The sequence below is a fragment of the Adiantum capillus-veneris genome, chromosome 7 (assembly GCF_014529385.1).
Source record: "Adiantum capillus-veneris isolate H3 chromosome 7, ASM1452938v2, whole genome shotgun sequence".
Lineage (NCBI taxonomy): Eukaryota > Viridiplantae > Streptophyta > Polypodiopsida > Polypodiales > Pteridaceae > Adiantum > Adiantum capillus-veneris.
The window spans coordinates 82,884,137-82,898,365 of NC_140937.1; the positions used below are offsets into that span (position 1 = coordinate 82,884,137).

The 14,229-nt window shown below is 44.2% G+C and overlaps 1 protein-coding gene across 7 annotated transcripts in view; it reads left to right on the forward strand.

The window, feature by feature from the left end:
• Positions 1–14,229, forward strand: part of LOC147454129 (Tetratricopeptide repeat (TPR)-like superfamily protein) — a 131,576-nt gene that overhangs the window by 43,851 nt on the left and 73,496 nt on the right. The window lies entirely within an intron of this gene.

The following is a 14,229-nucleotide window of genomic DNA, read 5'->3' on the forward strand; positions in this document are numbered from 1 at the left end:
TTGTGAAGTTGCCGCATGAGTAAGCCGCATCAAACTACTTGATGAAAGCCAAAGCCTTACTCTTGTGTGTTTGGCTCTTGATGTGCCGAACTTGGTTGAGGATCCTCTGTCCTCGTAATTCTTAGGCATGCGCTAAGAGGCAGCTGAGAAAGGTATAGTCACTTGCCATATACCACCATTCCGATACCTCCCTCTCTTGGCATGCCACTTGTAGAATTCCCTTTTTCCTTGCCCTAACTCTTGAATACTTCTCACTTGGCTTTGAAGGCTCCTCCTCTTGATCATTATATAGGAAACCGTTCATTATATAGAAAATCGAGCTTCCCTCACAATGTCCTTGACATGAGGATTTTGTGGAGAAATTGGAGAGTGGTCATGGTGAGTGGTGCATCTGCTCTTTCGAGAAGAGTGCCTATGCTAAGGCTTGCTTCCTTGTTTTGAATATATTGCTCCTAGTTTAGGAATTGGGCGTCTCAAGATGTGCTTAGTAAAATCTGTCTTGGTCAGGATGCTAGCAAGTGCGTCCAAAACACCGATCAATTTAGTTCGAGTGAAAACCGGGTCCGTGGATTTTACCTCCTTTTGAATCTTCGTGATATTGCTATGATGGAGTCAAGTCCTTACCACTAGCTTTAAACAAAGTGAATCGCTAGAAAAAGCATCAACTAAACCATCATCCTTGGGAACAATCACGTCTTGATCATACAAATCATCATGCTTGTGAGAAATCACATCGTGGTCATCATGCAAATCATCATGCTTGTCATTGTCATCCAAATCATCATGCTCATCATTATCATTCAATTCATCATGCTTATCATCCTGCAAATCTTGTGGATCATGCTTTGGAGAAGACGAGATCGAAAGAGTCTCCTTCTCCTGAATCCGATCAACTTGCTCTCCACGAATGACAATGGGAGAGTCACTTTTGGCATTGAAAGTGAACGTATTTTCCGTCCAATCAATGAGAGGGTTATGCTCACGAAACCATCGAATGCCCAAAATCATATCACATCTTGAAAGAGGAGAGACGAAAAATTTTCTACGAAAAGCGGCTTGTTGAACTGTAAACAACACATCAATGCACTCCTTCGTGATGAGAGAATCCATACCGGGAGCGAAGCCAGAGACCTCGAGAGGAGATTTTTGACTAACCTCTAGGTGGGCTCTCTCAATAAGAGAGGGATTGATCACATCATGCATACTGCTTGGGTCGAACAATATGACAAAACGCTACCCCGTCATATGACCATAACATTTAATGAGAGACTCATCAATGGGAGGGTCATGAGAAACTTGGGATACACTCGTGTTGTCATTGATTGCATTGACAGAGGAAGGGGGTTCTGTGGATTCTTTAGATTCATTCGATTCAAGACATGTTCTTTTTATTTGACCCTTAATGTGACAATGAAAACAACGACCTTCTTTAGAATAAGTGCTTTGCTCTTCCGACGTGATCTATCCTCTTGAAATTCCTTGTGCTACCTTTTCATCTAGAGTGAGCTTAGGTTTAGCAATTGTGGTAGTTTTACCCTTAGGTTCATTTTGAGAGTTCTTTTCTGAGAGACTATTGGAAGATTGGTTAGAAGAGTTACCGTTCTTACCATTCTTACCTTTTGTAGCGTTTTGAGAGATCTGAGAGGTACTTGTCGAAGTCTTGTTTTCCTTAGGCTTTCCCTTGTTGTGCTTCATCTCTTGTGCGAGAGCAATCGCTACCGCCTTGTTGAGATCGATTCGATCGAGCACATCGACATCATACTTGATATACTCGTCCAATCCATAAAGGAATGCCTCCTTGCACTCCGCATCTGATTTACGTACTTGAGTGCCGAGCTGCAAAACACGATTAGAGAAAGACATAACTGGCATACCATTTTGCTTGAGACCGCGCCAATTGTCCTTCAATCGTGCTAGGTACTGTGGTGGCATAAACCGCGCCTTGAGCTTGTTTTGGAAATCAGCCCAATTGAAGGAAAGGGGTGTGAATTCGTCGGCTTCCTCTACGTGCGCGGCTAACTGTGCCTCTTGCCATGCGTGGTACCAATTGATGGCATCACCAGCAAGGTACATAGCTGCCGTCAAAACCTTGCTATTTTCTGTCTTCTTAGTTGTCGCAAAATAAGCATTAAATTGATGCAACCAAGAATGAATAACCGTAGCATCCATCTTACCATCATACTTACCGAACTGGATCTTCTCTGTGACTAGGTTGTTGGAGTCTGAATCTCGGCTTCCGCCACTTGATGAACTACCAACATCTTTGGTTGGCTCGGACTTCGAGGCGAGAACATGTCGTACAAACTCTTGGATGTGTTGTTCACTCTGTGCCGCACGCTCGGCGTGTCTTTCTTCAGCAGCCAAGCGCGCTTGATCACGCTCACGCTCCAAGGTGTCTTGTGTGAGTTGGCGTTCACGCTCCAAGGTTTCTTGTCTGTGTTGGCGTTCACGCTCCAAGGCTTCCCGTCGTTCTGCTTTTCTTCTAGTTGTGCCATCGCAATGCGATTCGTTTCTTGTTGTTGTGCCATCATCTCCATCATCGACTTTATCAGAGCGACCATCGCCTCCATAGGATTTGGTACACTCTTGTGGCGTAGATGGGGACGGGGGAGGGTCGGGAATCTCCTGGTGGGGAAAACTCTTCTTCGCCACTCCCATGCTCACCACCTCCATGCGAAGTATCCATTCCGCTTCGGGTGATGACCATGCACTGTGATCTTTGGTTCTTTAGTTCACGAGGAACTTGGGTTCTTGTGGGTCTTGGGTTCTTGGGTTCTTGGGGGTCTTGAGTTCTTGAGGTTCTTGAGGATCTTGAGGTTCTTGAGATTCTTCTTTCGCTTGCAATCTATGTTAGAGAAGGATCTTCTCTTCACCCGAGTTCTGCTCTTTTCCGCGGGCGCACCCCTTAGCAGCCTTGCGCTCACACCAAGGTTGCTTTTTTTCATCTCACATCGATTGGCCGGCCGCTAAGTGCACGGTCTGCTCTCAATGAGTGAAAAGAGGCACAAGGGGAGGTTGGACAAGCCCTTCTTTCTTGGGATTCCTGTCACTCTTCAAAAACACGATTAAAAATCGACATGCCCAGAGGACTTGGGTTACGTGCGACCGCAACAAGCAAAAAAAACTCTGTGGTTCTTGTGGTTCTTTCCTTGAGTGATCCAGAACACTGCCAATCCTTTCACTTACGGAAGGGAGAGCCTTCCGTTCCTTTAGTGAGAGAGTGATATGGACACAAACAAAATGAATGGACACTGTGAGTGAAGGTGCTGAGATTGAGAGATAGAGAGAGAAGAGAATACGACACCGGGACGTTGTAAAACCCTCCTCCAAGGGCCCCACTCTAGATGGCGAGAGTGGTGTACTATTGATTGCACAATTTGGTACAATGGCTGATGCAATGAATCTAAATGCTTGCTATGTCGATGTCGATGGGGTGGACGACAAGGACGAGGCTAATGCTGAAAACAGAGTGCTTGAATCGCTGACTTAAATGCTCATGAAAAACGCTGACTGCAGGCCTTCTCCGTCGCCGATTGGCTGTCCTTTTAACTGCTGCAAAACGCTGCTCTGCTTGTCACTTGCTTGTTGAAAATGCCTTGCCGAAAACGCTGGTATGGCTGTGCAAAAATGCAGGTTCATGGGCTGGTTTCGCTCTGCAAAAATGCTAATTGCTGAATTCTGAAAACGCTGGCAGAATGCTGAAATTCCACTAACGCTAGGGCTCTTCTGGGTATTGTCGCGATGGTGACGATGCAGCGGCAATCTGCTATAGCAAGACAAGATCGTAGGGCTGAATCTGCAAACACTAGGTGATCTGGGGCTGATCCAAAACGCTAGGCTGCAAGAGGTCTTCAAGCTGAAAACGCTAGGTCATCTAGTTCTTGCTGAGAAGTTGCCTATTGAGCGATGCTCCTGTTGCCTCTTCTGCCAGAAAGTGCTAGCTCTGATTTGCTTATATATTATCTTAGCAAAATTGCCCTACCTAGTTCCCAACAAAAGTCACTTAATAAATAAGTGAAAAATGTCAAAAAATAGGGAAAATAGGTTTAATGCTCTAGAAAATTCCCTTGATGGATTTTGATGGGAATGCTGATGATCATGCTGTGTGCAACCAGAGGATATGCATCTACTCTAAGTGACTGGTCATGCACGGTCTGCAAACAGACTCACAAAAGTGCCGGATCACTTCCTATCCTAGACTGACTTGACTCAACTGAACCCTGCTCATGCTGTAGCTTGTCCACGGACACATAGGGTTGGATGTGTCACATGACATTGACTTACGGAAAAATTCCCATGTTAGCACCCTAAAAAGGCGGCTCAATTTGCGGGCCAGGTGTATAGTGTTGCCACATCATTACCGTGCGTAGGTGCCATGTCATCACAGTTAGATTTTCATTCACCTCCAGATGCTTCGTACACTGTCTATAGGCTCCTCACCACTCACGTGCACTGGGCCTTGGTTGTGGGTTGGCCACCCGTACACATGTTGGACAAGGATCTCAGACACACTTAGGGTTGTTCAACACATTTCCCATTTTGGATGTGTTTTGGTCACATATTCCTCCATTTATATTGGAGGGTCATATTATTAGGTCTTTGGGCTATATTGAGGATTATTGCCCGATCAGCCCTATTCTCCTATAGGAGAATAGGGGGGCACCCTCTTTCTCCTTGTATTGTCTTGTCTTGTACAGAGTTCGCCATCTAGAGTTGTTGGGCAGCCAGCCTTTCCACCATCTCTCTCTCTCTCTCTCTCTCTCTCTCTCTCTCTCTCTCTCTCTCTGTTATTCTCTCTTTCTCTCTCCCCCTTCCGTTGCACACTCTGACATGGTATCAGAGCTCTAGGCTTGGATCAGCCATCGCCATCCCTTGGGAGGACTGTTCGGAGGATTTCATCGCGAAGAAGTGCTTCTTCCCCATCAACGTTTCTGGGATCTAGTGTTTTTTGCTGCAGCCCATGCGTTTTTGGTCGCGAGCCATCTCTTCTGCATCCCTTTCCTAGCGCCTTCCCTCCCTCTGCCTCATCGCCACCACCTGCCCTCTCCTCTGCCTTGCGTTTTTCCCCATCCTTGGCCTAGCGTTTTTTGCAGGAGAGACTCCCTTGCATCAGGTGTTTTTGCAGGACAACAGCCCGCTGATTTGCGTTTTCAGCCCTATACCCTAGCGTTTTTGGGCAAGACAGCAGCCAGCCGTTCTTGCGTTTTTTGTGGCAGTCAAGACACCATCGGACCAGCGTTTTTTAACCTTCACTTCAGCGTTTTCTTCTTGCAGATCTTGGACAGCCAGAGCCTTGCTCCTTGCCCCTTGGTCTTCCCGCTTGGAAGTTGAACTATCATGTGACTTTGTCGGCGATTTCCCGACCCCCTATCTGCTGATTTTCAGCCTATTTTGGTGCATTTACACTGTACAGCCCTCACCTACCAACCTCGGCATCCGGTGTTCATCACCTGGTGTCTTTGCTCAAACCCTTGCGTTCTCGCGGTGTTTCGAGCTCCCTTTTGCTGCGATTTCAGGTTTGGACAGCACCTCGACTTTGCTTCATCGGCATCCCCTCTGGTTTCCTTGACCTCTACTGTCACTTAACCTCTACTTCGCGGTCTTTTGGCGTTTTATCTGCGTCGTTTTCCGATCCTATCCTTACCTTTGCTTCTGATTTTACACATGAGACTTCTCTGTTGATTTTTTGTTTGTACCTATGGCAACACTTCCAACCATACCCATCTTTCCTCGCAGCGAAAAGCTTGACGGCTTCAACTTTGTTGTCTGGAAGATGAAGATTCTGGTGATGCTTATGCAGTTTGACCTTTGGGATTGGCTTACCGATCCTGCCAATGCCGTGTGTCCTGGGCTTGCTCTTGCAACTGGTGCTCCTACAACGACATCATTAGCTACCATTTCTTTTGTAGTTACACGTGCTTGCTCCTCATCTACTTCTTCTCATAGTACTGCTTCTGGCGGATGAAGTATTGTGGTTACACATGCTAATTTGGATGAGTGGAATATGAACTACCACAGAGTTTACTCTTTCTTACTAATCAATTGTGCGGATAGCGTGTTGACGTCTTTACGCTCTCACACCATTGCACATGAGGTATGGGGTTTCCTTTGCAACATGTACGAGACGAAGACACCCGGAAGGATCCTCGCTCTGGAGAAGACTTTGATGGACTTATAGGTCTCGCCATTTCCGACTATCTAGGACTTTATATCCCGCATGCTTTTGCTCCGTGATGAGCTAGCAGCTTGTGGTCACCAGATCTCTTCCGAGGGCATGGCAACTCGATTGCTGCTCAAGCTTCTCCAGATTTACCAGGCGTGCTGCATTCTCCTTGACAGCTTCTCCACATCTGTTGTTGAGGGGAGGTGTTAGATTTTCATTCATCTCTAGATGCTTCGCACACTGTCTACAGGCTCCTCACCACTCACGTGCACTGGCCCTTGGCTGTGGGTTGGCCACCCGTACACCTGCTAGAAAGGGGTCTCAGGCACACTTAGGGTTGTTCAACACATTTCCCATTTTAGACCTATTTTGATCACATATTCCCCTATTTATATTAGAGAGTCATATTTTAGGTTGTTGGGCTATATTGAGGATTATTGCCCAACCAGCCCCTATTCTCTTGTATATATAGGAGGGGGGCTATATTGAGGATTATTGCCCAACTAGCCCCTATTCTCCTATATAAATAGGAGGGGGGACACCCTCTTTCTCATTGTATTGTCTTGTCTTGAACAAAGTTTGCCATCTGGAGTTATTGGGCTGCCAACCTTTCCACCATCTGTTTTCTCTCATCTCTCTCTCTCTCTCTCTCTCTCTCTCTCTCTCTCTCTTTGTGCCGTTGTCTCTTTCTCTCTCTCCCTTCCGGTGCACACTTTGACAATCACTTGATAGTCTTCATCGCTAGGGCCGGCAAGTATAGTGCCAAAAGCTCGGGTAGGATCCAAAAGCAACTGCTAACTTTGGTCACCAAAAAGCATCCTTTGATTTGCAAAAAAATTGCCATGCTAGCACCCTAAGAATTTACTGGTCTGGTGTATAGGGTTGCCACATCATTAGCTTGCGTAGGTGTCATGTCATCACTTGATAGTCTTCATCGCTAGGGCCGATAGGTATAGTGCAGCGTCATATCTATTGTGCCCTCCCCCCCCCCCCCCTTCTTTCCACCCCTCCCAAAAAAAAAGAGTAATCGCCGAAGATTACATTTGCAAATGTCAATCCGATTCTTTAGGAAACGCTGTCTTTGTGCATACATGCCAATGGCCATCAAAACTAGACAGAACATTCTGTAGTATGCATCATACGATACAATTCCCCAATCAAATTTCTATCCAACCATCTCATACTTGTCAGATCTATGGATATCCCAACATAGTGATGTTAGTCACCACACCCAGATAGTACCGATCCTTTACAGATGTCTTGATGCACTAAGGCCACATAACCAATCTATCTCATCTAATATGGAACTTTTGATGCACCAAATTGATATGCTTCACAAAATGCTATGCAAATGACAAAGATGCAATCACAAGACATAATTGTGAGGATTAGTGGTGCTAATCCTATACGTAAGACTTAAAACTTCATACTTAAGATCAAAGTGAGACTCAAGAGACTGAATGTTTGTTTGATTGATTGAATGAATGCTTGAAAACTGAGTACAATAGGCTCCTTATATAGGAGACGAAGAGACACAAATGAAAAGACACGTCTCATGGTGAAGAGATGCGACTTTAGATGTAAAGAAACATCCTTTCGTTGAAGAGCTGCAACGATTGGATGAAGAGTCGCAACCATAGAGCGAAGGGGTGTGACCAATCGTCGAAGGAGTGTGGCTTTTGGCGAAGAGGCATGTCTCTTGAGCGAAGAGTCGTGACCATCCAAGCGTAGGGGTTCTCCTAGGCATGGCACTTTGTGTATCTGTAACTAGGAGTAGATGTAATACTGCAACATAGTCACAATCGTGACATTCCCTCCCATTTAAAATGAGAGCCTCGATTTAAGGAATGACTTTTGATGTTGATAGAACTCTGAAAAAGCATTGAATCTTCGAAAATATTTTGTCTTTGAGTTATTTGAAACCTTTGTCTTCAACCTTTGCTTCTTAGGAAACCTTTTTGCTTTGACTCCTAAATCTCATGTCATTGCATTGTCCAAAGACTTTTTAGAGGAATCTGGCATAATCAGGTTGACTGCAACAAAGGATTGATCTCCAAAATCCTTCATGTGATGTAAGAATTTTGGTTCAAAATCTTCCAATAACTGCGAAATATTTGGTGAACAGGAAATATTTTCAAGGTACTCTTCAGATGGGGTAACTTCAACTTTAGTAATCACTGGAGAGGATTTTTGATTGAGATTGCAATCATCTTCCAATAATGAATCCCAAAATTCTTCAGAATCATGTTCAGAAATTGCCACTTCATGACTTGCAATTGGCATATCATCATCCAACAAAGAATCAAAGAAAGCATAATCATCTTTTGACTCAGAATCTGCAACTATGTCCTTATCTTTGTTTGGGAATGAAGTGTCGCTTGGAAAAACTTCTTGCTCGAAATCATCTTTGTTTTCATCAATTGGCTCAGGAGAAGATAATGAACTAAAAAATTCATCAATAATAATTTTTGCATCTGCATCGGAGATCATATTTGCTTCATAATCCTCTGTATGATGTCGTTTGACTAGTACACCTGAGGCTTGAATCACACGTTCCACATAATAAAGCCCGTGTAAAATCAGTTCACGTCCATCTTTGAACAAATTGATAGTATGTCCTCGAAAAGCTAATTGCTGGATCATATTGGAATAACCAATGCTGACCAAGAATCATGTCGTAATAAGATAAAGGCATGACCTCAAAATGTAGTTGATCTGCATAATTTTGAATACGGAATTGCAACTGTTGAACTGTCTCATCACAAGTTAAAATTGATCCATCTGCTAATTCCACATCATATAAGTGAGATGTCTTCTAAGTTTGGAAGCCAAGCTGTTGAACGATCTGAGTGCTGACGAAATTATTTGAGCATCCGCTGTCCACCAAAATATTGATGGAGCGACCATTGAGAGTTCCAAGGAGGCTCAGAACTTGCTTTGAAAGAGGCTCCAAATCTGAAGAATTACATTGAGCATGCTTCATAAGAATAGTCGTATCCTCTGAGACACGAATTGTATTGACCACAAATTTTCCTTTATCCTTAGCAGAATCTGGTTGTTTAGAATTCGACAATGTTTCCGCATTGGAATTTCTTTTGAGATTAGACGGATATGGTTTCTTTGGACATTGTTACCATCTATGGTCACCACTGCAAATTGTACATGAGCTATCCTTCTTTGAAGATGCATTTGATGAAGAGCCTTGTTGAGTAGTGGAACGCCGATCTTGAGAAAAATCACGTCTTTTACCACAATCAAGTGGAGCATTTGAAGAAGACTTGCTTTGAGATTGTCGATCTGGAGAGTAGAACCTTAAAGTTGAATAAGGCGCTGTTGCTTACTGTCTGAACTGAGATTGGTGATGTTGACTTTGGCTAAAGCTTTCTCTGCGATTGTGTTGTGAAAAGCGAGCGTTGTTTGAAGATCTATCACAAGGAAAAAAATCTGTGTAGAGCGTAGATTATCTCCAAGACGTTCCACATAGGCAATTGTAGCATCTAAGGTGGAGAGGGTTGTATTTGTGCACATCGTCCTTCAGGTTGGGTTCGAGTCCGTCTATGGAACTGTGTAGTTTATCAGAGGGACTGAGATTCTCTATCTCCATAGTTAATCTTTGAAACTCTGTGATGTACGTGGCCAAGGAACCTGTTTGGCTCAGGCAACGAAGAGAGGACCGGGCATGAAAATTTGCATTGGCAGGTTCGAACACCTTGCGAATAGCACATCGGAATTTATCTCAAGAAGGTATGTGTTTACCATCAGCAACCCATCATTGCCACCAAAGAAATGCTGTGTCCTTGAGCAGAGAACTGGCAAGTGCAACTTTTTTACTCGACCAAATCTGTGTTTGATAAGTAAACTTCCATTTTGAACAGCCATTGGTCCAGTATGCGCTTGTCGCGACGACCATTATAAGGCTTGGGTAGTTTAACATCCAGCTTCTTCTTCTGTGCAACATTAAAAATTTTACAAAGTAATTGAACTTCGTGATTGTCTACCTCATCAGTTGGATCTAGCTCGTTTGGTTCGTCCACTGAAGCTTCGGAAGAAGGTGTTGAATCAATATGTGTACTCCGAGAAGTTGTAGGACGATTTTGGGAAGTGTTCTGCGTTTGCATCTGATCCAAGCGAGTGTGTAGTGATGCGAGACTTGTGGAAAGTGTTGCCATCTGTTCCTTGATAAGGGTAAGGGCATCGTGAGATTGACCACCTCCTCGGCATGGTTACACCTCAAAGGGAACTCTCGACCAAGTGCAGGAGCAGGTGATGGGACGGGTACTCCGAGAGCATGAATTATGTCTGGAATGGTTTCGGCCTCTGGATTGTCTGGAATGACAATGATTTGTCACCTCCTGTGCAGGGAGAGAATTCTCTGGTAGTTCAATGGGAGGCTGCCAAAGAGTTGATAGTGCTGCGCGAAAGAGGCAACGTGCACATAAATGGCAACATAGCTATTCGTTGGAGTGCTAGTTTATTTTATTTATCTAAAGTGTCCACTGTCACAAATTGCTGACGTGAAGCCCTAAAGAAGGGAGCCAACTTGCAGATGCCGGCCGAGGGGCCTAAACCCTAAGAAAAAACAAGTACCAGAAGAAGAAGTCCTATCAACTTATGGGTACCTTGTCCGATGGGGCCCCAAGTGACATAAAAGAAATAAGGCAGGACTTACACACACACACACAAGAACTTGCGAAGCAGGTTGATGATGTGGCAGATTTTTAAAAATCATGCTACGAAAAAACAAGTACCAGAAGAGGAAGTCCTACCAAGTTATGGGACCCCATTCGATGGGGCCCCAAGTGACGTAAAGGAAATAAAGCATGACACACACACACACACACACACACACACACACACACACACACACACAAGAACTTGCGAAGCAGACTGATGATGTGGCAGATTCTTGAAAATCACACTGGTGGTGCTGACGTGGCAGGATTGTACGGATTTCCGTAAATTGCGCCGACAGCTTTTTGGCTTTGCTTTTGGACCAAATGCTTTTGAGTTTGAAGGCTTTTCACTGTAATTGCTTTTTAGGAAATATGAGGTTAGGGCTTATTCTCTGGCATACTTCTCGGAGAAGGAGTCTCATGCTTCTTGGAGAAGGAGTCTGGAGTACTCGCTTGTACTGTGTTGATGCAATGTAAAGAAATACCGAAAGGGGTGCCAAGGTTTGGGGCCAATACTCTCTGGGGTGGAATTCCGTTATTGAAGTACTAAAAGTCTGTTCAGTCTGTTCTTTTCTATTGGCATGTGGTGCCCATCTTGTGACATCCACACCATAGGAAATTGGTCCAGGCAATTTGAAGGTGTTTAATACATTAAGCCATATGGCTGCCATCGTAACGAGTCCAATTAAAAATAAAAGTCCAGTGTAGCATGAAAAGGTAGGCAGCGAGGCTGAAACGACACTGCTTGGGGATGAAACATTGCGCACCTGTATGGAAAGGCCAAATGGAGGTGACCTTTGGGGCAAAGGGTGTTAGCAAAGAGGTGCGAGCAAGTGGGTGGCAGCCAGTAGCAAGGGGTGGTAATTGCGGCACCACAGGGTGAGTGGGGAAGGGTGCCGCGAAGGGGCAGGTCGCCTTGGGAAAAGGTACGAACATCACAAGATCACCTGGAAGGGTGCAGGCAAGGGGTAACCTTCTACCAAGTCAATGGCCTTTTATATGAAAGGATGCGAGCACACGGGTGCGAAGGAGTGCAATCTGATGAAGGGATACGCCGCACACATACACATCTCTCTTCTGTCTTCTATATAGAATTGGAGTTATAAATTCAAGTTACCTCATATGTTGGTATGTACCATCTTTCTTCTGCTTCCATGCAACGCCGGAAGGGGGTAGAGTGTAGGGGCGAGGGTGAGAGGCTCACAACCTTTGGTCCCGGGAATTTCTTTTGCTCTGGTACCACTGTGAGGATTAGTGGTGCTAATTCTATAATTAAGACTTAAAACTTCATGATTAAGATCAAACTGAGACTCAAGAGACTGAATGTGTGTTTGATTGATTGAATGAATGCTTGAAAACCGAGTACAATAGGCTCCTTATATAGGAGACGAAGAGACACAAATGAAAAGACATGTCTCATGGTGAAGAGACACGACTTTAGACATAAAGACACATCCTTTCGGCGAAGAGTTGCAACCATTGGATGAAGAGTCGCAACCGTAGAGCGAAGGGGTGTGACCAGTTGTCGAAGGAGTGTGGCTTTTGGCGAAGAGGCATGTCTCTTGAGCGAAGAGTCGTGACAATCCAAGCGTAAGGGTTCTCCTAGGCATGTCACTTTGCATATCTGGCACTAGGAGTAGTTGTAATACTACAACATGGTCACAATCGTGACAATAAAGACATAAACTTGGCCCATATAGATGGTGCTTAGGCTATTATTTGCTTGAATAGAGTTAAATTCCAATTACAAAGAAACGATTCCCAGATCGAAGCTTGTGCTGTTCAATGGGTTCCATCTACAACTAAACAATGCAGTGTGCCTTGTTTAGCGGCTCCAAGTACAACTAAACGACCCCTAGACTGCAATCTGCAACGTTTACAGGTTCATCAAACATAATTGAAACTAGTATTGCAACCAATATTGGACAAATAGAGTCGGCAAAAAAACAAGATCAAACAGGTTTAAACAAGATTTAATCCTAAAGGCAAGTGGGAACAATATCTACTCATGCTCGAGTATGCGTACGACAATATGGTGCATTCGTCAACATGCAAGGCACCTTTTGAGATTGTTGAGGGTGGCAGAAAGGTTCCTCCCATTTTGCACACAAAGGAATTTTTCTAGAAGCAGATTGATATGTAGAGAACATGGATGAAATGTATAAGAAGATCAAGCTTGCCTTGGAGAAGACTCAGCCAGAGCAGAAAAGGACTGTTGATGGTCATTGTCGTGAATAGTTGTTTTCACTTTTTACGGTTTGAAAAGGCAAGGTTAAAGAAGATGAAGGGCAAGGAAAGGTTGTTTCCAAAGCTCAACATGCGTTACTATGGGCCTTTTCAAGTATTTGAGAAGATTAGCGATGTTGCTTATAGGTTGAAATTGCTTGATACTTGGAAGATTCATAATGCGTTTCGCATGAGTCTTCTAAGACCCTTCGTGGTAGATGTGCGACATGAGGATCAACCAGAAGTTGAGGAACTTGATGAGATCTTGGTACCTGAGCAAGTTTCGGCACAGAAGGAAAGAAAAGTTAAGGGAAAGTTTGCACAACGGTATTTGGTGAAGTTCAAGAACTATCCACCTATGGATGCAAAGTGGATGGAAGAGTGTGAATTGCTAGAGTCACCGAATGTATTGCAACTTTAGCTTGAGGCCTTTGGGTTTACAACCTACGTATGCCCCATCCCAACGTGTTCGAAAGAGGGATAATGATGGAGCTAGCACATCAAATGTACATACGGATTAAGTGCAATAGAAGTGGACATTGCTCTACAAATGCTAAGGTATTATGCTCACTTCTATTGTAGATGAAATGACAAAAGTATGAAGGTCTCATTAAGTCATTTGTATCTATGTTTTATGACCTTTCTTGCGGATACATGTGATGATAAAATTGTGCTAATCACACTAAATAATCTATGGCATGTATATCTGGCATGCAATCGAGGACGTTTGCGATTTCAAGGGGGGGTATGTCATGAGGTTGTGGCAACCACTAACTTTAGTTGTTGGTTTCTTTCCCTTGATTTTTAATTAATTTTTGGTACCCTCTTTTTGAAGTCACAAATGAGCGGACATTGTGTGGCCAGTGTGAAACGGTAGACGAATGAGAGTTTCACCCGGAGTAGGAAGGACAGGTCGCCACGAGATGGTCGGGCCAGTCGGCACTGAAATCCGAGGAGTAAAAGGGTGTCTAGGCTCAGTTCAAAGTCATTTAGGCCCCTCGCTACACTTTATAAGTCGGTGGGTACTAGGAAATTAAACTCAAAAGATGATTTTTCCAAAATTGCTTGGAGAGGGGGCTGAGTTTTACTCTATAAGGGAGCCTACAATATGTGTGTGTGTGTGTGTGTGTGTGTGTGTGGGTGCAGGTGATCACAGCTTCAATGGAA